The sequence below is a fragment of the Dermacentor albipictus genome, chromosome 2 (genome assembly GCF_038994185.2).
Source record: "Dermacentor albipictus isolate Rhodes 1998 colony chromosome 2, USDA_Dalb.pri_finalv2, whole genome shotgun sequence".
In the NCBI taxonomy this organism is placed as follows: Eukaryota; Metazoa; Arthropoda; class Arachnida; order Ixodida; family Ixodidae; genus Dermacentor; species Dermacentor albipictus.
This window is the reverse complement of record NC_091822.1, coordinates 18058539-18082242: the sequence shown is the minus strand read 5'-3', so window position 1 is coordinate 18082242 and position 23704 is coordinate 18058539. Positions and strand designations below refer to the sequence as shown.

Here is a 23704-nt window from a genome sequence, read left to right as displayed (position 1 = left end):
TAAAGATCGTCTTAGGTTTTTTGCAAGTGTTGAACCATATTTAAAATGTGAAAGAAAAGTGATACTGCTCGGTGGTTTTAACTGCGTATGCCTGAAGGAAGATAGGAGCAAGAGATTGCCAGTTCGGGATCAAAGCGCTTTGTTTTTATCTACGATTGCGCAAGAGTCCGGCCTAGATGATGTCGGAAATGTACTGCAAAACGGAAGTGGCACTTTTTGTACACATTTCCAACCTGATTGCCACTCCCATTTAGACAGAGCATACGTGGCAGATGTGCTTGTACCACTTTGCAACAGTTATGAGGTTAAACCGGTAGCGTTTAGTGACCACAGTGTCGTAATGTTTTTAATAGGCGGGAAAAAAGTAAGTCAAGTTTTTCGTGGCAGTTGTGGAAACTTAACAACAAATTACTTAATGATAAAGTCTTTGTAGACAATGTGAAAGGACTTATAAAAAAAGTACACTTGTTTGAGTCGGGGACATTTGTTGATGCATGGGAGCGGTTTAAGGAAGAAGTAAAAATTAGCGCTCTCCAGAGATCTTCCATTTTACACCAGAATAAAAAAAGAAAAGAAGGGGAACTACAGTGTCAGTTGGAATTCTTGTTGACAGTCGAGAGTGCGCAGCCAGGCACTTTCAATGAAGAAATAACAAAAATAAAGGATCAGCTTGAAATAATGGATATAGAAAAATACAGAGGCGCGGTTATACGCGCACGCGCAGAACACCTCTGGCTCGGCGAAACACCGACGAAACGATCCTTGAGCGAGGAGAAGCGGTACGCTTCACGTAAGGCAATGACGCAGGTAACGTACGGTGAAGAGATTACAAGGGACAAATTGATGATCCAACAAGCGTTTCCCCGCAGGGGCGTCTGCGTGAGCAGGCGTTTGGTGTGTTGCGACACCACGGAGCCGAGCACATGAGGGTTGCACCCTCCCGCGTTTAGCCGTGTGCGGCTTAGCCGTGTCTGCGGAAAAGGGGTCCTGGGGGTTGAGCCGATGCTGGGTGTTTGGACCTTTGAGGCCCCCCGGTGGAGGCAACACACCCCTTTGGCCTCTGCTTCACATAGACGGCACCCCCGGACTGACCCACCCGGGGGAAATCGGCAGTCGCCTTTTCCTGCCCTCCTCTCCAATCTTCGTCTTTCTCTCTCACCTTTTTCATCTTTCCTGTCTTCTCTTCACTTCTGCTAACTTCCTAGTCTCTGGGCGGCAAGGGTTAACCTTGTGTAGATAGCCAGCCTTGGTTATGCTGTATTTGGTTATAGCAGTGATGTACGGCTGGCGTTGGCAGGGTTTCTCTAGCAGGAACTCCTGTCACGTCCCCCTGTTGGGCTCCATGGTAGGTTGTCGGCATCGCGGCCGAAAACCCTACTGTACTTATGGAAAACGCTTTTCCTAAACTCCCTGATCGCCCTCACAAACGAGGGCGCACCGAAGATCTCTTTCAGTTTTTCGGACGACAAGTCCAGAACTTTCCTAGATATCATGTGATTCACTCAGAAAACCCAGACAAACTAGTGCGTAGCATTTCACCGTTCCTTGTTTCGAAGTCTTTAACTGACGTTTTTGAAACAGGATATAAGGCGTCGAGAATGACAAGTGGTGATCTTCTCTTGGAGCTCCACGATAAGAAGCAGTACGAGAAACTGCCGAAACTTGTCTCATTTGGGGAGACCCAAGTAACAGTAACTCCGCACCGTACCATGAACACCACCCGCGGCGTTGTCTCGGATGATGACATGCAAGAGCTCACTGAAGCTGAACTCTTGGAGGGCTTCAGTGAACAGAATGTCATAAATGTTAAGCGAATTAAGATGAGGCGAGATAGTAAAGAGATCAATACGAAACACCTGATACTCACTTTCGGTTCAAGTGTCCTCCCCGAGTCCATCGAGGCCGGTTATATCAAACTTCGTGTTAGGCCATACGTGCCCAATCCTCTTAGATGCTTTAATTGCCAAAGGTTCGCCCACAGTTCACAGAATTGTCGAGGCCGGCTGACATGTGCCAAGTGCAGTGAAAATGAACATTCCTCCGAAACATGCCAGAAAACTCCACATTGTGTCAACTGTGATGGCGAGCATGCCGCATATTCGCGCTCACGCCCGTCCTGGAAAAGAGAAAAGGAGATTGTGACAATCAAAGTCAAAGAAAACATATCTTTCAAAGAGGCACGTAGGCGGGTGTCATACCTGCCTAAGAGCAGCTTCGCCGAAGTGGCGCGTAAGGGGGCAGCGTCACAACGGCCTCCTGCGGCTGGCCGACCCACAGGCAGTGAGTCGGCAGTTACGCCATCTGCCCCCGCGGCGGTCGCAGCTAGCGCTGCTCCGTCAACCCAGCAGACCCAAATGCTTGCCGCACATGCCTCTATCCCAGTGTATCGACCCCGAAGATGGGCGCAGCCGAGGCTGCCCCAGCGTCCGTGGCCCCTTCCAGCGCTGGCAACGGCCAGCGCAGCCAAGTCCCTCTGGGAGCCCCATCGACCTCCGGGCTGGTGGGCGCAGGGGTCTTGCCCTCGAAGGCGGGACTCCCTCTAAAAACTTCTCGCTTGCAAGAGCGCTTGTTCGGCGTCTCACACGAGGCAATGGACACTACACCTGTCCTCAAGGCGCACCAAACGCCTAAGGAGCGTCGACACTAGCTCGAACGCTTCAGAAAGAACAAAACCCCTATTACAGAGCCTCGAAAGGGCTCTGTAATCTAAGGCATCCACTCCGTTTCCGTAAACACAGCACCAATTTACCTTAAACATGGGTACAGAAATCAGTCAATGGAACATCAGAGGTCTCCTTAGAAACCTTGATGATTTGCAAGAACTCATCCACAAACATAATCCAAAAGTGCTGTGTTTACAGGAACCACACCTAAAATCCAAACACACAAACTTTCACTGTACTGATACCCAAAAGCGACGATCCAGTGAAGGTTTTATCAGTGAGTGCTTATCGTCCTATAAGCCTCACCAATGTAGATTATAAGGTGTTCGTGAAGGTGCTAGCCAAAAGACTGCAGACTGTAATACAATTACGCGTAGGACCTGACCAAACGTGCGGCATGAAGGGCAGAACAATAGGAACGAACATTCACACAGCGAGGAGCATCCCCGAATGCTGTGATGCATGGGACAGGAAAATCTTGATGTTACAATTAGACCTCGAAAAGGCTTTCGGTCGTGTAGTGCATGACGTACTTGTTACAGTATCGGAACATGTAAATGTCGGGAATGTTATCTTAGAAGGTGTGAAAATGTCATACAAAAATTGTGAGGCTAACATTGTCATTAACAAAGAAGTCACTGAAAGTATTCATATTGCCAGGAGTGTTCACCAGGGGTGTCCAATTTCCCCTTTATTGTTTGCTATTTACTTAGAGCCATTTTGCTTGAGCATAATTCACAATAACAAAGTACGTGGTTTTAAGCTTCTGATGGCGGAGGTCAAATTATTGTCTTATGCTGATGACGTTGCCGTCTTTTGTGAAAACAGAGAAACTATTAGCGAAGCTGTGAGAATAGTCGACAAGAAGTGCAAGTGGTCCGGTAGTGCAATAAACTGGAATAAATGTGTAGGTCTGTGGCATGGCACCTGGGAGACAATGCCAGATTTTTTCGAAAACGTGAAATGGAGGGACGTACCCACAAAGTATCCCGGGGTACCACTACAGGGATATAAAGATCCAGATGAATATTGCAAGGACAAAGCAGAAATGCTGAGAGAGAAGGTAAATAAGTGGGGAGGGAAAAACTTCTCGATATTCGCCCGGTCAACAGTCTGCAATATCTCTTTAGCAGCGAAAGTTTGGTACGTGCTTCAAGTGCTGTGCATGAATAGGCTAAACATTCAGTAGATACACATAATCTTTGCCACTTTTGTTTGGGGATCCCAATGGGAACGCACGAGTCGTACAAATCTTTTCGATTAGTGAGAGCTGGCGGGCTGGGATTGGCCCATTTGTTTGTAAGACAGATGGTGTCGAGGTGAACGTTTCTACGAGATCAGAGTCATCCATTCTTGCGCACCGTGGTACAAGTTAGATTATGCTGTTATTTACCTGAATTCATTGTATCGACTTCTTGTGCAGGGCGAATGAGTATACGTGGTTATCTGCGAAAAGTAGTATCAGCGTTCAGTATATTAAAGGTTCGTTTTTCACTGCAGAACTTCTGCGAAGTTAAGAAAAAATGGCTGTATAAAGATCTTATCAACGTAATGATGCCAGAACCCTTGTATCGCACCATGTATGCAATCGGGCCCGGAAAAGATTTCTTTAAAAGAATCGAAAGAATGGTAGTACGGCCATCAGCCAAGACCTTTTTTTTTCAGCTACATACTGGTACGTTGCCCGTGAAACCATGGCTACAGGAAAAGGGCCTATTTGTTCCGTGGAGTACTGATTGCCTCTTGTGCCGTAAGCCAGGAAGTATTGATCACATCTTTTTGGAGTATTGGGATGCCGTATTTCACTGAGACATCCTTTAGCGAACTTTAAAGAAAGGCGTCCCTATAACACCATACGGTATTCGTTTTCTGCCGGTTCGATGTGAAAGTAACATACCATATGATATGTTCATGTTGTTGAGTATGCACGCAATATTGAAGACGCGTATGGCGGTGAGGCATGCGGATGTAAACGCACGCCCAGCCAGAGAATACTTCATAGAAAGTATAGCTCACCCCAGGGATGCATATTGTGCAGGAGAAGATCAGCCGGAATGGCTACCCGTTCTGAATGATCTCATTTCATTATAATCATCCGACAACAAACAAAGCCTCTTTGACGTTTTTAAGCTTTTTTCAGTGTCATTTTTTTCTGTAAATGCTTTTTGTTTTTCTGATGTTCTTTGCACATGATGTGGCGTTGAGCGAATTAAAAATAAAGTCCGCCTGGCCTAATGGATAAGGCGTCTGACTTCGGATCAGAAGGTTGCAGGTTCGAGTCCTGTTGCAGACGTTCTTTGAATATTTTTATTTACACTTTGAAGAATACATATTAAACTGTTGTGCACCGCCGGTGCACACTTGTCCGCGTGGCCTGGATTCCACTTCCGGCCACAAAGCGTGACGGACGCGTTAATCATGGGCTCCGTAGGAGCGGCCCAAGCGGGCCGCGGTAACAGGATTTCTGCCTCAGACGATGAGTATCAAGTTGTTTTGCCTAGTCTGCCAACAGGGCGTTTTGTTTTGAATACCGTTTTTCTACGCTGTGATATCAGGGCCCGCCCATACCGGGTGGAAGATTTTCGGGATGCGCTCGCTCAGTTATCGCTCCTGCCGGAAGTGGCTGCTCTCGGGGCCTACCGTATGATCAATGTGTGGGCCGTGACCTTCAAGGACCGCGACGCGGTGAAAAAGATCGTCAGCATTGGAGAGCTGCAGGTCAAAAAGGGCCGGTGTCTCGTCATCGACCCCGCCAACCAGGACGTACGCCTGAAACTGCATTGGCTGCTGCCCAGCGTTCCTGACAAGGACGTACGTTTTGCCTTCGCGCCGTTTGGAAAGGCCACCGACGTCGTCCGCGAGCGCTGGCGGGCTCACGGCGTGGCTGAAAAGAACTCAACAACAAGGCTGGTTACGCTGAAGTTGAAGCCGGGCGTAAAGCTTGACGACCATCCGCATCAGGTGGGCGTCGCCGGGGAACTGGCTCTTATGGTTGTGCCGGGCAGGGCTCCTCTCTGCCTACGCTGCCGCGGCACGGGCCACATTCGTCGCGAGTGCCGTATTCCACGGTGTGGCGCCTACCGACGTTTCGGTCACGAAGACAGTCAGTGCGCGCGCACGTACGCTAGCGTGACGGGACCTGTGGGCAACGAGGACAACACTGCCCTACTCATGTATACGAGGCGGACATGGAAGACACGTCGTCCGCGGCGGGTGAAGCAGCTGACGTCATGGCAAAGCCGGCGGTATGGCTTGAACAGGACGAGAAGCAAGTCGCTGAGGCTGTTGCCACAGGACACCAACAAGCGAGTGCAGAGGGCACAGCGGCCATGCCGAATGCTGAAGAGAAAACCCCACCTGAGATGGAGGTGACCTCCTGCCTCGTTGAACCTGAAGGCATGGACACCCTTACCGGCCCAACTACCCAACCGACGGGGAAACGTCCCCACAACCAGACCGTTACTCGGACGGCGAAACAGGACGGCAGCGGCGGAGACGAGCCACCGCCCAAAGCGCCAGGTATAAGGAGGTCGACCTTGAAGCTGCGGCCGAACATTACGGTCGATCCACGGCAGGCGGGTAAACCGCCTCCATAATTCGGTGCTGTCTAGTCCGAGTGGAGTTGGGGGGTTGGTGAGTGCAATGGCCGTCATCCTGAGCGTTAGTTTTTCAGAACCTTGCCAGGAAGGGGGGCCCAAGTGTCACTTGAGTGCCTTTTCCGGAAGGGCGAGCTGCGTCTCCTTTAGAGGCATTCGACGTGGTTATCGGCGCACCTTTATGAGCGCTCATACTTGTGTAACTGTGATGGGCACCACTCTACCATGTAGCCATGGCGGTTAATGTCAAAGGAAGGCTACGTGTAGCTACGTTAAATGCACGAGCGCTCAGTGAAAGAAGACGGCAATGTAAGCTAAGTCGCCTCCTCTTGGATAATGACTTACATATAGTAGGAATCCAAGAAACGAAAATTGAGAGCCAAGAGCTAACCGACAGAATGGTGTCGAATTTTAGAGCTCACTTTGACGTGTGCGTTTCTCACGCGGTTGGTGGATCAGGCGGCTGCGCTATACTCCTAAGAAATAATTTTGGCATTTGTGTGCAGTCCGTGTTTTCGCGTGAAACTGGGCGCCTCTTAGCGGCCGATTTTCGTTTAGTGGATGTGGATTGCCGTGCTATTTGTATATATGCCCCGAATATTGAAACGGACCGTCGATCCATCTTTGAGCGTCTTGAAGCGTGCGTAAACTGTTCCAAGGTCGTAATACTGCTGGGTGATTTTAACTGTGTTTGCTGTGCTGAAGACCGAGCAAAATGTTCACGCGTTCGTGATAAGAGTGCCGAATTTCTAAACGCAGTGGTGCATGATTATGACCTGGCAGATGTGGGTACTGTTTTTGCCAGCGGTACTCGCCCGCGATTAACCCACTTCCAGCGTGATATCCACGCTCGATTAGATAGATTATACGTGTCAGCCGAACTAGTGCCCTAATGTTGTGAATATGATGTGCAAGCTGTAGCATACAGTGATCACTGCTTGGTAACTGCCACGTTCGGGAAAGGAAAGCAAATGGCCCTTTAACTGGGATCTCTGGAAAATGAATGCGCAGTTGTTGAATGCCGATCCTTTTGTCGATGCTGTAGCGAAGGAACTAGAAAATCTGACTTCAGCCAAGCCATTAATCTTTGCCATTCAATGGGAAGAATTTATACAGAAAGTAAAAACTATGGCCATTGAAAGAAGCAGTGGCATTCGACACAACCTGAAACAAGCAGAAACAAAGCTTCGCTGCAATTTCTTTATTAGCATGGAAAGTGTCGAGCCTGGTGTGCATGTTAACGAAGTAAAGGAAGTGAGAACTTAACTGGAAAGGATGGATACTGAAAAATACAAAGCGGCACTTGTGAGGTCAAGACCGGAGAAGTTGTGGGCGCGAGAAACTCCAACATAACGAGCTTTATCAGACGAGAAAAAGTACGCTTGTCGGAAAGAAATCCACCAGCTAGCTAAAGGCAATCACATTACATCCGCCAAAAATGACATCAAGCAAGGGATCGCCGATCACATTAAAGCAATTTTAGCTCATCCGCGGAATCCTAAATGTAGCTACCAGAATGAATTTCTCTCACTGATGCCAAAGCTCGATGAAGAAGCCAGGACACGGCTGGAACTGCCAATTAGCCTGAGTGAGATAGAGTGCGCAATAGACGAGTTATCCATCGGTAAAGCGCCTGGGCCAGATGGCTTGGGGGCCACATTCTATAACACCTTCAAGTCTGCATTGGCCCGTGTTCTTCACGAAGTTATCAGCAAAGCGTATGAGCGAAAAAGATTGCCCTTGTCATTCACAACCTCGCATATCGTGCTAATTCCGAAGTGATGACGAGGAAAAACTTTTGTTGCCAGGGTCATATCGCCTGATAACTCTAGCAATATAGACTATAAAATATTCACGAAAGCATTGGCCAAACGACTGCAAAGTGTAATTAAAACATTGGTAGGGCCGCACAAGACTTGTGGCATTAAAGGCCGCAGCACTGCAACGAATGTACACACGGCTCGAAGAGTGCTTGAGTGCTGCGATGTGATTGTCGATCACGTCGCGATGATGCAGATTGATTTGGCAAAGGCTTTCGACCTCGTCTCGCACAAGGCTTTGTTCTGCATACTGGAACATGCGAACGTTGGCAAAGTCATAACGGAAGGCGTCATGATGGCGTACAGAGAATGCTTAACGCGCATCATTGTTAATGGGGAGCTCACCGATAGCTTTCCCGTGCTCTCGTCGCTGCGGCAAGGATGCCCGCTGTCGCCCCTTGTATTTGCTGCTTATCTCGAACCACTCTGTTTGGCAATCAGAAATAACGAGCGCATGCCAGGCTATCGGCTGCAGGCAGCACACGTTAAAATTTTGGCATATGCCGATGATATCGCGATTTTCTGCCCAACCAAAGCGAGCATTAAGGGGGCAACGACTGTCGTTGAATAGTTTTATGATTCAACTGCAGCCCAGATGAACTGGGATAAGAGTTACGGCTTCTGGCATGGTAGTTGGAAAGACACGCCGGAGACCTTTTATCGACTGAAGTGGTCGGTGTTACCAACGCAATACTTGGGTGTGCCTCTCGGAAATTACCGTGAACCTGAATTGTACTGGCTACATCAAGTGTCGAAAGCAAAGGAAAAGGCTGACGGGGGGAGAGGAAAACAATTGTCAATGTTTTCTAGAGCCACTGTTTGCAACCTTTATTTAGTTTCTAAGATATGGTACGTTATGAATGTGTTGTGTGCTGCGAGGGTAAGCGTACAAAACGTTCACCCTGTTTTCGCTGTTTGCATTTGGGCCTCCACCTGGGAGAGGATGAGTCGAACGAACTTGTTCCTCCCGGTCAAGAAAGGTGGGCTTGGTTGAGCTCATTTGTTTCTGCGACAAGTCGTGTCACGCTTTGTGTTTTTACGGGATAAAAACGATCCTTTCCTCCGAACAGTGATACAGGTATGGCTGTGTAGACAACTTCCAGGATTCATTGTTTCGACTGTTCACAATATGCCAGGAGCATTGACCGGTTACCTACGTGAACTGGTATGTTCATATAAGATGTTGAAAGTACGTTTTTCACAGCAATACCTGATCACCGTTACCAAGAAAAAACTATACAGAGATGTCGTGGACGCGATGTTCCCTCCACCTTTGTACCGTTTTCTGCAACGTGGAGACCCAGGACAAGGCGTTCTAAAGAGAGCGAAAAAATGCCAATACTGCCGTTAGCAACATTTTTTTCTTGAAATTGCACACAAACACACTTCCCGTTAAGACCTCGCTTCATGAGAAGGGTGTTTTCATCTCCTGGAGCACCGACTGCTTATTATGTAAAAAACCGGAAACAATAGAACATGCATTCTTAGATTGCTTGGACGCCATTTTTTACTGGGATGTTCTGCAGAGAACATTGAAAAAACAGTTATCCCTGGACCCATATGGTATACGCTTCTTACCGATTGATAACACCGAGAATGTCCCGTATGACCTTATTCTGATCCTGAGCCTCCACGCTATGTGGAAAACAAGATTGCGATTCCAAAACGGAGACATTGTAGTTCGACCGGTTCGGGAAAATTTCATTGAGAGCGTCGTGTGTGTGAGAGATGGTTTCAAACACTGCCTGATCCACCTTAATGAATTTCTGCATTTGATAAATTAGCGTTGTTGAAAAGATTTCATTACCCTGTTGGTCAAAGTGTGGCTCACACGTTTTATCCTTCGTAAACCATGATTAAGAACGTGGAAGTCAGCAATAAAGAAAGAAAAAAAATCCGCGTGGCCTAATGGATAAGGCGTCTGACTTCGGATCAGAAAATTGCAGGTTCGAGTCCTGCCGCGGACGTTGTTTGAATGTTTTTATCTACACTTTGAAGACTACATATTAAACTATTGTGCACCGCCGGTGCACACTTGTAGCATTGCATGAAGTATTTTCAGAGGCACTCGAGCGGGGTTCAACCTCCATCGTTCAATCGTGCGCACACAGTACTAATCCCAAAAGGCAAAGATAGAAATGCGTTACTTAAAGTAACAGGATAGAGGCCAATCACGTTGACAAATGTAGACTACACGGTTTTCATGAAAGTTCTTGCAGCAAGGCTGCAAGGATTTATACGGAAGTTAGTTGGGCCGCATCACACATGCGGCATCAGGGGTAGGAAAATATTTACAAATATTCATACAGCTAGAAGCATTTTAGAATATTGCGATAGCACTCTCCTCAAGGTAGCGATGCTGCAAATATATCTAGGTAAGGCTTTTGACATGGTACCACATAGTGTTCTTTTTATTAATCACTTATGTAGGACTTGGTTCCATCATCTGTAAATGCATCAAAATGGCATATCAAAGCTAAGGTACCGATTTAATTGTTAATGGTGAACTCTCACAATGCATACAAGTACTCTCTTCCGTTCGACAGGGTTGTCCGTTAAGTCCTTCACTTTTTGGTTTATTTTTGGAGCCGCTCTGTAGTAACGTAGTTAATAGTACAGAAATCAGCGGTTTTAAGATACAGTCCTGTGAAGTACGTGTTCTAGCTTACGCCGATGACATTGCCCTATTTGCTGCAGATACGGAGAGTGTTAGCGCAATATGAAGAATTACTGAAAGGTTTTGCGAGAAGAGCGGCAGTGAAATCAATAAGCAAAAGTGCATTGGTCTCTGGCATGGCCACTGGAGTGCCACACCCGGCGTTTTTGAAAATATCCGGTGGCTCACGACACCTAGCACTTACCTGGGGGTGCTTTGGATGGGTATCGTTAGAATGAGTCACTCTGGCTCGAAAAAACTGATGAAATGGGTGCGATGGCCGAAGCATAGGGTGGCCGCGAATTGTCGATTTTTGCACGTGCCACTATATGTAACGTTTTTCTCGCTGCGAAAATTATGTATCTTCCGCAGGCACTGTATTGTACACGTAAGCACATTCAAAAATTTCACCGAATCTTTGCCACGTTTATCTGGTGTTCTACGTGGGAGCGAACATCAAGGACAAGTTTGTTTCGTCGTGTAAAGAAAGGTGGTCCGTCGGTGTGCCACTTGTTTCTTCGCCAAGTTGTATCACGTTTCATATTGATAAGGGACGAAAGACACCAGTTTTTGTGCAGTTTTTTTCAAACCATGTTAGCAGTTTCTATGCCTCATTTTTTTTATTTCTTCAGCCATTGGCCCTCATTACACAATTTCAAGGTTCTTGCGTGAAGTTGTAACGTCCTATCGTTTCCTTAGGGCGCGATTCTCTCTTGAGCACCTCTCCAATGTAAAAAGAAAACGTCTTATGAAGGATCTCACTGAAAGTGTGTTCCCTGTTACATTGTATCGGTTAATGTTTCAAGAAGGATCTGGGCAAGACGTACTTAGAAGGGTTAAAAATATGTGGATACCGGCAAATGTTAAAACATTCTTCTTCAAGCTTCACACGGGAACCTTGCCTGTTAAAACGTGGTGCCATGGGGAATGTGCCATGAGGAAGCAGATGCTTTCTGTGCAACAAAGCTGAAACGATCGAACATGTTTTCATTGATTGTAATAGTTCCATATTCTTTTGGGATATATTACAGAGAACGTTAAAGATAGACCTACCCCTCAATCCACATGGCATTCGTTTTTCACCACCTGAACACGATTTTGAACAGATGGATGTCATCTTTTTAGTTGGAATGCACGCAGTCTGGCGTAGTCTGTTGGCATATAGACATTGTGATGATGGAAATGGTTGTGAAGGTGTGGGACGTGTACAAGACGAAGGACTGTGATGAAACTGTGGTGTCAATGCTTGACACTTTGAAACAAATAAAACGAGTGTGTTCTATGATCACAAATTCTTTTCAAGCTTGTAGCCAAGCTGGAAATAAAAAAAAAAGTCCGCGTGGCCTAATGGATAAGGCGTCTGACTTCGGATCAGAAGATTGCAGGTTCGAGTCCTGTCGCGGACGTTCTTTGAATATTTTTATTTATACTTTGAAGAATACATATTAAACTGTTGTGCACCGGCGGTGCACACTTGTCCGCGTGGCCTAATGATTCTAATTCGGGCCATCGAGCGTGACGGACGGTGAATCATGAGCTCCAGCGGAGCGGCGACAGCGGCCTTTGTTGGCCGCGGAAACAGGTGGAACAGCGATGACGACGCAGGCTATCAGATTATTTTGCCTCCACTGCCAAAGGGGCGCGTCGTGCTAAACACCGTGTTTTGCACAGCGACGTGCGAGCTAGACCCTACAAAGTAGAAGATTTCCGGGACGCTCTTGGCCCAACAGGACTGCTGCCGGAAGTGCTTGCGCTGGGGGCCTACCAGATTAACCACGTCTGGGCTGTGACCATGAACACCGCGGACGCTACTAAAAGGATGCTGGAAGTCAAGGAGCTGAAGGTAAAAGGTCGGCGCTGCATCGGGGTCGACCCTCAGGACTAGCAGCTGCGGCTGCGTCTTCATTGGTTAATTCATGGTGTGGCCGATGAAGATGTAAGAGCGGCTTTCGGTAAAGCCGTAAAAATCACCCGAGAGCGATGGCGCGCTCAGGGTATCAACGACAAGGGGACGACTACCCGGTACGTCTTGCTCAAGCTCAACAGCGGCGTGAAGGTGGAAGATCTCCCGCACCAAATTGGCATCGCCGATGAGCTGGCCCTAGTCGTCGTTCCTGGCAGTCCAATGCAGTGCTTGCGCGGTCAAGGCACTGGTCATGTATGACGAGACTGCAAGGTTCCCCGGTGCTCGCAATGCCGTCGGTTTGGACACGCCGAGGACCAGTGCGTACGTAAAAACGCCTCTATGACTGGGCCAGCCGAAGGCAATGACACAGCAAGGTTGGTAATGGATGCGGCCGAGGGCGAAGACGCGGCGAAAGGGGCAGGAGACCAGGCAACCCCATGTGCTGTAGGCGGTGTGCTTGAACCTGATGCAGGCGCGGGGACACCACCAGACAGGGAAAACGCTACCGAAGGTGCGGCAAAAAAGCCAGCAGAAGAGACCAAGGAAGAAAGCAAGAGCAGCCTAACGGAAGCCAGCGAGCAAATGAAGACAGCTGAAGACCAGTCGGCGCAGAGCAACCCTATGAGCAGCAATTTCGGAGCCTCGGTCAAACGGCCTCTTGAGAAGGCTGCAGACAACAGCGCAGTGAACCAAGGAAGTGGGGAAGACGGGCCGCCTTCGAAGACGCCAACGGGCAGGCGCAGCAGCTACAAGCCATGACCGAACACAGCTAAGGCAGACAAGGAGTCCGAGAAGAAGCCGCCACCGCTCTCCAGTGGTACTAGTCCACCGGGCGGCTCCGGGGGCGTCTAGCTGTGTGCTAGGCGCTAAAGGTAAACACCATGCTCCGGGCCAACTCTTTTCACTAGACCTATAATCATGGCTCCCAACCCGTCGCTTAGATTGGCCACGCTAAACGTTCGAGGTCTGGCCGCCAAGCGAAAGCAGAGCCAATTGTGTAGGCTGCTGGTAGACTATGACCTTGACGTGTTAGCCGTGCAAGAGACAAAAGTAGATGGTGACGAAGAGACGCGCAGCATGGTGCAGCGGTTTACGCCACGGTACTACGCGGTAGTCAGCCACGCTTTAGGGACGTCGGCGGGCTGCGTGCTGTTTGTTAGAAAATTATCCGGTATCACGGTGCAAGGTTTTTATTCATGTCCATCTGGTCGATTAGTTTTCTGTGATTTTGCTTTGCATGGGATCAAATGGCCAGTGGTATGTATTTATGCACCAAATGCGCTGGAGGAACGCGCTTTGGCTTTTTCCATGTTAAAGGAGTATATATCTTCTAAAACGCAGATGGTGTTGTTAGGTGATTTTAATTGTGTTCTCTGTGCCCGAGATCGGTCTAATATAGGATTAAGGAGCGATAAAAGTCGGGATGTTTTGAACGAGATAATTACTGAATGCAAATAAGTGGATGTGGCGAAATGTATGATGGGGACGCGAGATGTGCGTCTCACGCACTTTCAAGGAAATAGCCATGCGCGCTTAGATCTTATTTACTTGTCGCTTCAAGCAATACCAATTTGTAATAGTTACAGTGTAGATCCTATTTCCTTCACTGATCATTGTCTGGTTAAATGTGACAAAGGAAGGAAGAAAAAAAGGCGGCATCTTCTCTTGGGAGCTGTGGAAAATGAATTCAAACTTAGCTACTGAGGAATGTTTCGGAGAATATGTATCGGACTGCATCAAAAAAATACTAATGAGTGGCGAGCGTGAATGAAAAGATCGCTGGGAAGAGTTTAAACAGTGCATTAAAATGAAACCCATCGATCGTTCTGTCGAAGTAATGCATGAAACAAAAAAGAAAGAAGGAAGTGCGAATAGTCTTAGAAAAGCTGACAGAACAGGAGTGCCAAGAACCGGGAGCATACAAAAGCGACATACGGAATATTAAACAGAAACTTGAACTGCATGATGAGGAACGCTATAGCGGAGCGATAGTTCGCGCTCGAGCTCAATACTTTGCGATTGGCGAGGCGCCCACAAAAAGGGCGCTCGCACTGGAAAAATCGCACGCTCTACGTAATCATATTGACGTGATCGAGCTGGGTGGTAAAGAAGTTGCAGATAATGATAGTATCGCACGTGCGTTTTTTGAACACTACGAAAATCTGTTCGCATTTAGGCAGGTTGACCTAGAACGGTTTAAGACGAACTTCTTGAAAAGAATGCCTCAACTGACTGAAGAAAGAAAAGTTGCATTAGAAACGCGGATAACGGTTTTTGAAGTGGAACGCGCAATTGACAATTTGAATCCTGGCAAGTCACCGGGCCCTGATGGGCTTTGCACCTTTGCGCTCTGTGGTACAAGCGGTTTAAAAAGGAATTGTCAGCAGTACTTGTAGCAATTTTTAACGAAGCGTTCGATGGTAAGGCGTTAACGCCATCTTTCGGTAAATCACACACGGTGTTGATTCCGAACACGGAGGATGTAGATGAGTTGAAAAGTGTACCATCAAGCAGACCGATAGCACTCAAAAATGTAGACTATAAAATACTAATGAAAGTCTTAGCAGCTAGACTTCAGTCGGTTGTTAAAGACATAGTCGGCCCACACCAAACGTGTGGAATTAAGGGTCGCAATATAGCGACGAATGTTCACAAGATGCGCTTAGTTCTTGAATGTTGTGACACCCTTGAAGCCTGTGTGTCCATAATTCAGTTGGATCTGGAGAATGCGTTTGATTGCGTAGCGCATGCTATTTTGTTTGCAATGTTGGAACACATTATGTCGGTTCCGTCATCACGGATGGTGTAGCTCTGGCGTATCGGAACTGCTCTACCAGACTAATTATTAACAAAGAATTGGGGGCCCCCACTAAGATGCAGCGTTCCGTGCGTCAAGGCTGTCCCATCAGTCCACTTTTGTTTTGTATGTCCACCTTATGTCCACCTTATGTTTGTCAATAACTGAAAATAATTCCATCCGTGGTTTTCCCTTACAATCTTCAGAGGTAAAACTGCTCGCATATGCCGATGATGTGGCGGTATGTTGTATTGACTACGAAGGCATTGAAGAAACCATTCGAAATGATCAATTTTTCAGTGACGTTACAGGAAGCCGAGTAAACTGGGGAAAGTGTCTGGGGTTTTGGCACGGCGTGTGGCCATTCACCACGGGCATTTTTGCCAATGTTGTATGGCAGAAAACGCCTGTGAAGTACCTTGGTGTGCCACTTGAGTTCTACAAAGATAATAATGACTACTGGCAGCAACAAGCAGAACTCTTACGCGAAAAGGCGAACGCTTGGAGGGCAAATTATCTCTCCATGTAGGCGAGGGCAACTATGTGTAACATGTTTTTGTGGCTAAACTATGGTATCTGATACAAGTGATGCACTGTTCAAGGGTAAGTGTGCAGAAACTGCATAGTGTTTTTGCGACCTTTGTGTGGGTATCGACGTGGGAAAGGTGCAGTCACACAAATTTTTTCAGGAGTGTAAAGTGTGGGGGACTTGGACTGGCTCACCTTTTTCTCAAAGAATTAGTTAATAGATTTTTCTTTTTTCGCGAGGTCAACGACCCATTTCTGCAAACGGTGTGCCAGGCCAGATTAGGGCGACTGCTACCTGAATATGTAATTAGCACGCAAGTCCTGACGGGGACGGCACAAGGTTATTTTGAAGAAGTAGTAGCGAGTGTGCGATTTTTGAGCGTGCGTTTTTCTAATGAATATTTATATTCTGTTAAAAAGAGGAAACTGTATAAAGACCTATGTGATATAATGTCGCCAATACCGGTGTGCAGGGCGATATACAGAGCAGGCCTGGGTCAGAACGAAATCAACCGGGTTAAAAGAATGCAAGTAGGACCATGTGCAAAAACTTTCTTTTTCAAACTGCATACCGGAACTCCCCCTGTAAGAACCTTCTTAGAGGAGCGTGGGTTTTATATGCCATGGGGGCCTCACTGCATTATTTGCGAAAAGCCGGAAACGATCGACCACCTTTTCATTCACTGTTGGGAAGCGGTGTTCTTCTGGGATGTGTTGAAGAGGACAATCCGAAACGAATTCCCACTAGACACGCATGGAATTAGGCACCTTGCCTTAGACAACGAAGAAGGAGTACCTTTCGATCTAATCATGCTGACAGGCCTGCGCAGTATATGGCGTTCACGAATGGCTGGCTTCTACTGTGAACCGGACGGAAGACCGGTTCACAGTACTGTACTGTAGCGGCTGTATTTTCGAGAGAGCATTGCTCGGTTATTAGAAATTGAAAAAAAACAAAAGAATGTCTGTCGCCCTGGGTAGCCAGGGTAGAACCCTTAGTCACACTAAAGGAATTTTAAGTGACAACGTCAGTCACAACACGACTGATGGCTTTTCGCTCAACGTCTTGACAAATTGTATTATAACCCCGTCTTGGCTTATCATGTGTTGTAAGTGTATCATTGTTGCGAAACCGGTAATAAACAAAAAAAGTACGCGTGGCCTATTGGATAAGGCGTCTGACTTCGAATCAGAAGATTGCAGGTTCGAGTCCTGTCGCGAACGTTCTTTGAATATTTTTAATTACACTTTCAAGAATACATATCAAGCTTTTGTGCACTGCCGGTGCACACTTGTCCGCGTGGCCTAATGGATAAGGCGTCTGACTTCGAATCAGAAGATTGCAGGTTCGAGTCCTGTCGCGGACGTTCTTTGAATATTTTTAATTACACTTTCAAGAATACATATCACGCTTCTGTGCACTGCCGGAGCACACTTGTCCGCGTGGCCTAATGGATAAGGCGTCTGACTTCGAGTGAGAAGATTGCAGGTTCGAGTCCTGTCGCGGACGTTCTTTGAATATTTTTAATTACACTTTCAAGAATACATATCAAGCTTTTGTGCACTGCCGGTGCACACTTGTCCGCGTGGCCTAATGGATAAGGCGTCTGACTTCGAGTGACAAGATTGCAGGTTCGAGTCCTGTCGCGGACGTTCTTTGAATATTTTTAATTACAATTTGAAGAATACATATTAAACTGTTGTGCACTCCCGGTGCACGCTTGTCCGCGTGGCCTAATGGATAAGGCGTCTGACTTTGGATCAAAAGATTGCAGGTTCGATTCCTGTCGCGGAAGTTCTTTGAATATTTTTAATTATAATTTGAAGAATACATATTAAACTGTTGTGCACTGCTGGTGCACGCTTGTCCGCGTGGCCTAATGGATAAGGCATCTGACTTCGAATCCGAAGATTGCAGGTTCGAGTCCTGTCGCGGACGTTCTTTGAATATTTTTAATTACAACTTGAAGAATACATATTAAACTGTTGTGCACTGCTGGTGCACGCTTGTCCGCGTGGCCTAATGGATGAGGCGTCTGACTTCGAATCAGAAGATTGCAGGTTCGAGTCCTGTCGCGGACGTTCTTTGAATATTTTTAATTACAATTTGAAGAATACATATTAAACTGTTGTGCACTGCTGGTGCACGCTTGTCCGCGTGGCCTAATGGATGAGGCGTCTGACTTCGAATCAGAAGATTGCAGGTTCGAGTCCTGTCGCGGACGTTCTTTGAATATTTTTAATTACAATTTGAAGAATACATATTAAACTGTTGTGCACTGCTGGTGCACGCTAGTCGGCGTGGCCCCATTCTGCATCCGGCAGCCGAGCTGTTCCGATCGTAGGGTCATGGCCTCTTCCGGGGCAGCGACAGCGGCCGCTTTTGGTCGCGGAAACAGGATCACCGACGAAGATAAGGATTATCCGTTTATTTCGCCTCAGCTGCCGAAAGGACGAGTTGCATTTAACACCGCGTTTTTACACGGTGATGTACGCGCCAGACCTTACAAGGTAGAAGATTTTAGAGACGCCCTACAGCCGACGGGACTGCTGCCGGACGTGGTATGCATAGGGGCGTACCAGATAAACCACGTCTGGGCGGTGACCCTGTCTAACGCCACTGCGACGAAGCGCCTCATGGCCCTTAAAGAACTACAAGTGAAGGGAAGACGGTGTGTCATCGTGGACCCGCAGGACCACCAGGTGAAGCTTAGGCTTCACTGGCTGCTCTATGGCGTTGCCGACGAGGACATACGGACGGCATTCATGGCTTTCGGCAAGGTGGAGGAGGTAAGCCGGGAAAGGTGGCGCGTCCATGGCCTGGGTGACAAGACGTCGACAACCAGGACTGTGCTTCTAAAGCTGAAAAGCGGCGTGAAAATGGAAGACATTCCTCATCAGGTCCGCGTCGGCGGAGAGCTGGCCTTGGTGGTCGTGCCTGGTCGACCCATGCAGTGTCTGCGCTGCCAAGGCACGGGGCACGTCCGCCGGGAGTGTAAAGTTCCGCGCTGTTCTCGCTGCAGACGGTTTGGTCATGTTGACGCCGACTGCGTCAAATCCTACGCCGCCGTGACAGGCCTAGCAGTGAACGACGTGGCCGCAGAGCACGTCATGGACGTGGTCGAGACGGAGGACGCCGCTACAGGCATCGGAGACCTGGTACCGACAGCGGCAGTCAGCGAGACGTCGACCGTCGGCGCAGAAGGCACGGTTGCTCAAGGTACTGAGAAGCGGAGTGGGAATGCGCAGGGCGCGACTGCTGTGGACCCCGCCACGGGAGCCATTAGTGAAGAGCCGCCCGACAATGGTATGACGACGATGCAGCAGGACGAGGCCGTGAAAGACGGCGACCGGACTGAGACTCTTGGCGGCCCGGTCAAACGCCCCCACGACCAGACCAAGGACCAGGGCGAGGGTGCGACCAGCACCACCGAGGGACCACCGACAAAGACGCCCCAGGGGAGGCGGATGGGCTTCAAACCAAAGCCGAATGTGCCGCCTGAAAGAAAGCCTGTGCTCAAAGTGTCGACGACAAACAACGCCGGGAAGCCGGATGGCCCCGGAGGCGGCTAGCCAAGGGCTGGTCGCGAAGGGTAAGCACCATGCTCCGGGCCTACTTTTCTCGCTAGATGAAGATGGCTGAAATACCGTCTCTTAGTATTGCCACACTAAATGTGCGAGGGTTGGCGGCTAGTCGTAGGCAATGTCAGGTCCTACGGTTGGTAACGGACCATGACATAGACGTACTAGCCGTCCAGGAAACCAAGGTTGACGGAGAGGAGGAGACCGGGAGCATGGTGCGACGATTCACGACTAGGTATTTTGTGGTGGTCAGTCATGCGGTAGGCACCTCCGGGGGGTGCATTCTTTTGGTGAAGAAGCTGCCGGGTTTACTTATTCAAAGTGTGTGGTCCTGTCTGGCTGGAAGGATTGTTTTATGTGACTTTACGATCTCTGACTTTGAGTTTCGCGTCATATGCGTTTATGCGCCGAATTCTGTAGACGAGCGTGTCCTCTTTTTTTCGAACCTTTCACAATATGTTTGCTGTAATAAGCGCGTTGTGTTATTAGGGGACTTCAATTGTGTGTTGAGTGCTAGAGACCGAGCCAACAATGCCGGTGTGCGTGATAGAAGTAGTGACGTTTTGTCAAAATTAGTTGATGAAAATGAACTTGATGATGTTTTTCAATGTCTGGAAGGGGGGCGTCAAGTGACATTTACGCGTTTTCAAGGCAGTAGTCATGCGCGACTGGATCGCATGTACATTTCGTTGGACATGATTCCAAGATGCCACGGTTATTGCGTTGTACCCGTGTCATTTTCGGATCACTGCCTGGTAAAATGTAACATAGGCATAAGGAAAAGGGAACATGCTTTTAATTGGTATCTATGGAAACTCAATGACTTGTTATTAAATGATGCATCTTTTGTAAAGGCAGTACGGGATGCGGTTAATGAAACACGCGAAGATACGGCTGATACAATAGCAGAAAAGTGGGAATGTCTTAAACAAAAAGTTAAAATAAAAGCCTTAGAAAGGTCAAGCTGCCTCAAATTTGAAAGGGAATCTAAAGAAAAGCGTTTGCGAACACTACTTCAGCAGCTGATAACGCTTGAGTGCAAAGAGCCTGGTCTGTACAAAGACGATGTGCGGAGCGTCAAGGAAAAGCTTGAACTGTTTGACAAGGACCGCTATCAAGGTGCCATAGTGCGAGCACGAGCAGATGCACTAGCGGCAGGGGAGACGCCCACTAAAAGGGCGCTCGGTTTAGAGAAGGCGCACGGACGACGAAACCATGTCGATCACCTTTTAATGAATGGAGCTGTTGTTGACGACAACGAGAGCATAGCACACGCCTTCTTCCAGTACTATCAGTCGCTCTTTGCATTTCAGGAAGCGAATTTAGAGGGTTTCAAAGCAAACTTTCTGCACCACATGCCGCGTTTGAGTGATGAAGCTAAGGAACGATTAGAAGGGAAAATAACGGAGAGGGAAGTCGAAAAGGCAATCGACGGTTTAAACTTGGGCAAGTCACCGGGACCAGATGGACTCAGCGCCGCCCTATATAAGACATTGAAAAGAGAACTGGCCCCTTTATTAGTAGAAGTATTTAATGAAGCGTACGAGCAGAAATCATTGCCACCTTCTTTTGGGAAAGCGCACACTATTCTAACTCCGAAGAACGATAAATTAGATAAACTAAGATTCGTATCATCCTATAGGCCCATATCACTAACAAATGTGGATTACAAGATATTTATGAAGATTTTAGCGACCAGACTTCAAAGCGTCATAAAGGAAATTGTTGCAGACCATCAGACTTGTGGAATCAAAGGGCGAACAATTTTTTCTAACATCCATAAAATGCGGTGTGTGCTCGAATGCTGTGACGTCACCGGTGGCGGCGTTGCAGTTCTTCAGCTTGATCTTGAGAAAGCGTTCGATTGCGTCGCTCAGGTTATTTTGTTCTCCATATTGGATCATGTTAATGTAGGTACCATCATCACTGAGGGTGTGGCCTTGGCGTACCAGAACTGCACTACAAGGTTAATTGTTAATAAGTCTCTGGGGGCCCCCATTAAAATCATGCGGTCAGTGCGCCAAGGCTGTCCCCTCAGTCCTCTGTTATTTGCTATATACATAGAAGCAATGTGTGTGGCCATTACCGCAAATAACAATATACGTGGTTTTAGATTAGCAGAATCCGAAGTGAAGCTGCTAGCGTATGCTGATGACGTTGCAGTGTGTTGCACAGACGAACAAAGTGTGACTGAAACAATTGCTGTAGTTAAACATTTCTGTGACGTCACGGGCAGCAAAGTCAATTGGGGCAAATCCCTCGGGCTGTGGCACGGGGAGTGGTTTTCGGCACCGGAATACTTCGCCAATGTCAACTGGGTGAAAACTCCGACGAAGTATCTGGGTGTTCCCCTCGACAGGTACAAAAGCAGCGATGAGTACTGGAGGAACCGAACTAATGAAACGAAAGAAAAAGCGGACAGATGGACAAGCACTAACCAGTCTATTTTTTCAAGGGCAACAATTTGTAATATGTTTTTTATAGCGAAGTTATATTATGTTATGCAAGTGTTGCATTGTTCCAGGGCAAATGTGCAAAGGCTGCACAGAGTTTTTGCGGTCTTCATCTGGGGATCAGCATGGGAGAGGGCTAGCCGAACCAATTTGTTTAGAAGAGTGAAGGACGGGGGTGTTGGCCTGGCACATCTTTTTGTTCGTCAACTTGTCAACCGCTTTTTGTTTTTTCGAGATGTGCGCGATCCTTTTCTGCGCACCGTATGTCAACTCAGGTTGAGCGACGCGTTGCCGGCGTATGTTGTTAGTACGGCAAGCATGACCGGAAAACTTCGAGGTTATCTTAAGGAAGTGGTCGACAGCATGCGTTTCCTGTCAGTTCGTTTTTCAAATGATTTTCTGTTTGAAGTGAAAAGGAAAAAACTGTATAATGATGTGTGCGACATTGTGTTCCCAGTGCCCTTATACAGAGCCATATACAGTGGAGGGCCAGGACAAGACGTCCTTAAACGGGTGAAACGCATGCACGTGCCACCAGGGGTTAAAACCTTCTTTTTTAAGCTCCACACTGGAACACTTTCTGTGAAGACATTTATGGAAGAGCGAGGCTGTCTTGTGCCGTGGGGATCACACTGCTTGATCTGCAAGAAGCCCGAAACCATCGATCACGTGTTCTTGCACTGCTGGGCGGCTGTGTTCTTCTGGGACGTCTTGAAGCGAACACTGAAGAAAGAATTACCTGTAGACCCCCAAGGTATACGGTATCTGCCAATTAAGGATGAAGAGGGAGTTCCATACGACTTTATTATGTTGAATGCACTCCACTGTATATGGCGGGCTCGCATGGCAGGGTACCATTGCGATGCCGACGCCCGCCCGGTTCACATATATTTTAGAGAATGCATGTCGCGGTACGTTGATATACAGAAATTGCAAGAATGTCCACCGGATTGGCTGTCGAGGCTTGAAGCTCTCACAGCCATGAAGGAATTTTAATTCGACAACGATGGTCCCATACGGACAGTCGGCATTATCGCTATTTTTTTTCTCTTTTTTTCTTCCCCGCAAGCTTGTATTGCTGACATGTGTGTAGTATTTGTATGTTGAGTATTGTGTCGAAAACCGGCATTAAATAAAAAAAAAAGTCGGCGTGGCCTAATGGATAAGGCGTCTGACTTTGGATCAAAAGATTGCAGGTTCGTTTCCTGTCGCGGAAGTTCTTTGAATATTTTTAATTACAATTTGAAGAATACATATTAAACTGTTGTGCACTGCTGGTGCACGCTTGTCCGCGTGGCCTAATGGATAAGGCGTCTGACTTCGAATCCGAAGATTGCAGGTTCGAGTCCTGTCGCGGACGTTCTTTGAATATTTTTAATTACAATTTGAAGAATACATATTAAACTGTTGTGCACTGCTGGTGCACGCTTGTCCGCGTGGCCTAATGGATGAGGCGTCTGACTTCGAATCAGAAGATTGCAGGTTCGAGTCCTGTCGCGGACGTTCTTTGAATATTTTTAATTACAATTTGAAGAATACATATTAAACTGTTGTGCACTGCTGGTGCACGCTTGTCCGCGTGGCCTAATGGATGAGGCGTCTGACTTCGAATCAGAAGATTGGAGGTTCGAGTCCTGTCGCGGACGTTTTTTGAATATTTTTAATTACAATTTGAAGAATACATATTAAACTGTTGTGCACTG

The 23704-nt window shown here is 47.6% G+C and overlaps 12 non-coding genes across 12 annotated transcripts; all 12 read left to right on the top strand.

The window, feature by feature from the left end:
* Positions 1-4883: 4883 nt before the first annotated feature.
* TRNAR-UCG (transfer RNA arginine (anticodon UCG)) lies at positions 4884-4956 on the top strand. The gene has a single exon. It is a non-coding gene; the product is annotated as a tRNA-Arg (tRNA).
* A 5017-nt stretch (positions 4957-9973) lies between these two features.
* On the top strand, positions 9974-10046 carry TRNAR-UCG (transfer RNA arginine (anticodon UCG)). Its single transcript has one exon. It is a non-coding gene; the product is annotated as a tRNA-Arg (tRNA).
* A 2022-nt stretch (positions 10047-12068) lies between these two features.
* On the top strand, positions 12069-12141 carry TRNAR-UCG (transfer RNA arginine (anticodon UCG)). Its single transcript has one exon. It is a non-coding gene; the product is annotated as a tRNA-Arg (tRNA).
* A 4976-nt stretch (positions 12142-17117) lies between these two features.
* On the top strand, positions 17118-17190 carry TRNAR-UCG (transfer RNA arginine (anticodon UCG)). Its single transcript has one exon. It is a non-coding gene; the product is annotated as a tRNA-Arg (tRNA).
* A 70-nt stretch (positions 17191-17260) lies between these two features.
* On the top strand, positions 17261-17333 carry TRNAR-UCG (transfer RNA arginine (anticodon UCG)). Its single transcript has one exon. It is a non-coding gene; the product is annotated as a tRNA-Arg (tRNA).
* Positions 17334-17403: 70 nt separating this feature from the next.
* Positions 17404-17476, top strand: TRNAR-UCG (transfer RNA glutamine (anticodon UUG)). The gene has a single exon. It is a non-coding gene; the product is annotated as a tRNA-Arg (tRNA).
* Positions 17477-17689: 213 nt separating this feature from the next.
* Positions 17690-17762, top strand: TRNAQ-UUG (transfer RNA arginine (anticodon UCG)). The gene has a single exon. It is a non-coding gene; the product is annotated as a tRNA-Gln (tRNA).
* A 70-nt stretch (positions 17763-17832) lies between these two features.
* Positions 17833-17905, top strand: TRNAR-UCG (transfer RNA arginine (anticodon UCG)). Its single transcript has one exon. It is a non-coding gene; the product is annotated as a tRNA-Arg (tRNA).
* Positions 17906-17975: 70 nt separating this feature from the next.
* TRNAR-UCG (transfer RNA arginine (anticodon UCG)) lies at positions 17976-18048 on the top strand. Its single transcript has one exon. It is a non-coding gene; the product is annotated as a tRNA-Arg (tRNA).
* Positions 18049-18118: 70 nt separating this feature from the next.
* Positions 18119-18191, top strand: TRNAR-UCG (transfer RNA arginine (anticodon UCG)). The gene has a single exon. It is a non-coding gene; the product is annotated as a tRNA-Arg (tRNA).
* Positions 18192-23288: 5097 nt separating this feature from the next.
* On the top strand, positions 23289-23361 carry TRNAR-UCG (transfer RNA arginine (anticodon UCG)). Its single transcript has one exon. It is a non-coding gene; the product is annotated as a tRNA-Arg (tRNA).
* A 70-nt stretch (positions 23362-23431) lies between these two features.
* On the top strand, positions 23432-23504 carry TRNAR-UCG (transfer RNA arginine (anticodon UCG)). The gene has a single exon. It is a non-coding gene; the product is annotated as a tRNA-Arg (tRNA).
* Positions 23505-23704: the final 200 nt, after the last annotated feature.